Source organism: Alosa pseudoharengus, unplaced genomic scaffold (genome assembly GCF_046254945.1).
Source record: "Alosa pseudoharengus isolate Yale_2024_CS ecotype anadromous, Long Island Sound unplaced genomic scaffold, YU_APseudo_1.1 YU_APseudo_1.1_scf_17, whole genome shotgun sequence".
Classification (NCBI taxonomy): Eukaryota; Metazoa; Chordata; class Actinopteri; order Clupeiformes; family Clupeidae; genus Alosa; species Alosa pseudoharengus.
The window spans coordinates 23,466,519-23,469,018 of NW_027468640.1; the positions used below are offsets into that span (position 1 = coordinate 23,466,519).

The 2,500-nt window shown below is 48.3% G+C and overlaps 1 protein-coding gene across 1 annotated transcript in view; it reads left to right on the plus strand.

The window, feature by feature from the left end:
• Positions 1-2,500, plus strand: part of LOC143127478 (insulin receptor substrate 1) — a 50,301-nt gene that overhangs the window by 30,090 nt on the left and 17,711 nt on the right. The window lies entirely within an intron of this gene.

Genomic DNA, 2,500 nt, shown 5'->3' on the forward strand with positions numbered 1-2,500 from the left:
CCCTGCCTTTGAAATATGGCTCTCCTACTGTTCCTTGAGACAGAGGTTAAATATTGAACATGGTTTTCTGGGAGAATGTGGTGCGGGCTAGTCCTCAAATATTTGAGCAGAAGAAAAAAAAAGTCCCTCTGTTCTTTTTTACAGTCAGATACTCCAGCTGTTTGATCACGGCCAACACTGTTTAACACGCCTTTGTGAAGTGCACGAGCATGGATCTTTGGACAAGGTGCCGTTGCTATTGACACAAGAGGCATGGCCGGGGTGAGGCGTCATCTGTGCCTTTCCCATGAGCCTCTCTGGTGAACAGACGCAGATGCAGAGTAGCCCCTCTTGCGTACGTCAGACAGACGGCCAGTCAGCAACTCTGAGCTATATGCCCCTATAAGACGCAGTACGCCTGGTCAGCAAGGATGCGTAGAAAGGGATGAGTGGTATGGAAAGAGCAGGAGAGAGAGAGGGAGGAGGAGAGAGAGACACACACACACACACACATACACACACACCAGAGACAGAGAGCTTGTGTGTGTGTGCGCGCGCGTGTGTGTACTTATGGACAACTCCCAGTCGACAACCATGAAATTAAAGACATGAAAAATGCCCTGAAAAGCCAAAAAGTCTTAACTCTGTATGATTTCCTGTTAGACTACATGTAACAGCACTATAAATAAGAGAATATGAGGAGAAACACAAACAGACGAGAAATAGCCTGAGAGACAGATGCATATATCTATCTATCTCTCTCTCTCTCTCTCTCTCTCTCTCTCTCTCTCTCTCAGCTAGAAACTCCTTTAGTATTGGACAACTGTGCACATCAACAGTCATGACAGACATTTTTTTGTTTTTCTTTTCTTAAAAAGAGAACAAAGAGGAATAGAGAGACCAAGTGAAGATGCTGAGAGGTGGGGTAGACGGCAAAGGGAGAGCAGTGAACTGATGCATTAGAGTGAAGAGCTACTGTATGGGAGACAAATCCAGCATGGCTCAGTCCTGCAAGCTGAAATCCCTTAAGCACAGCGACGGGCTGTGAGGTTATTGGTCTCGTAAGTAAGTAGCCGTTTCTGGGACACCGGAGCCACACAGAAGCACCAGTGTGCCAACTCCCCCCCCCCCCCCCCTCTGCCCGCTCGCATGCCTGTCTTTACCCACCTCCAGGCCTGGCACGCTGCCATCCAGAGGAACGAATGAATGAAACATTAAATGCTTTCTGTATTTCTGCCTTTCTCCTTTTTTTTACCACCCTTCTCTTCTCTTCTCTTCTCTTTTCTTCCCTGTGGTTCTCTGGTCTGGGGAACTTTAAAAGTTAAAGCTGAGGAACATGGCTATTGGTTATTTTCTCATCAGTTTAAACCCCAAAAAACTTTTTAGTAGCATTTAGATTTTGTGGTTTTCCGTAGTGTTTACTTTGCATTACTGTGTGTGTGTGTGTGTGTGTGTGGGTGTGTGTGTGTGTTCGCAGATGGAGTATTGAGGAGGTTGTTGACCCTTAGGCTACCAAAACACATGTGTATGGGAATGTGCAAACCCTGTGACACGTCTATACCCCCCTGCTCTCTCTCTTTCACTCTCTCTCTATCTCTTTCTCTCTCCCTCTCTTTCACTCTCTCTCTCTCCCTCTCTGTCTCATTCTCTCTCCCCCTTTTCCTCGTTCTCTATCCCTCTCCCTCGTTCTCCCTCTCTCTCATGCTCTCTCTCTCTCTCTCTCTCTCTATTCTTTTTTCCTCATCCATCCACCTCTCACCGCCCCTGTCCGGCTTACTCAGCACGACTCTGGCCATCGGACAGTCAGCAAAATGGCCTTGTCCACTGGCCGCCGCTGCACAATGCGTCTGAGTGGCCTCTAGAACCCCAGCTGGGCTATGCTCGGTCTCTCCGCTCGGCGCCGGTGCTCCAGGCCGGCCGCTGGAGCTTTGTGCTGGTGGACAGAGGGGACGGCCAGCGAGCAGATTTGCTGAGGGAGCCGATGCTGCTCTAAATCCACTGTATGTCCGCATGCTGGGGCTTTCCTCCCCGAGTGGTAGTAATGGCCTGTGTGTGTGTGTGTGTGTGTGTGTGTGTCTGTGTGCGTGTGCGTGTGCGTGTGTGTGTGTCTGTGTGTGTGTGTGTGTGTGTGTTTGATAGGGAGACAGTAAAAGAGAGCCTATTCCAGCACCTGACTTTGTAATCCTGCTCAGTAAGAGCTTTGTGTTATTGTCTCCATGTCACTGTTTTTGTTTATTTGTGTGTGTGTGTGTGTGTGTGTGTGTGTGTGTGTGTGTGTGTGTGTGTGTGTGTGTGTGTGTGTGTGTGGGGGGGGGTTGTGTCTGTCTCTTTACTAAGCTCACTCTCTGTAATCTCTTTTTGACTCCAGACACCGAGAGGAAGCAGCAGGATTTGGCTGTGGACTAGATCAGTGGTTCTTCGACGTGTTTTTTTTTTATTTTTTAACCGTATCAATGAATTAGCATTTTTTTCACCACAGCTCCGCGACCCACCAGTTAAGAAACACTGGACTAGATGAATA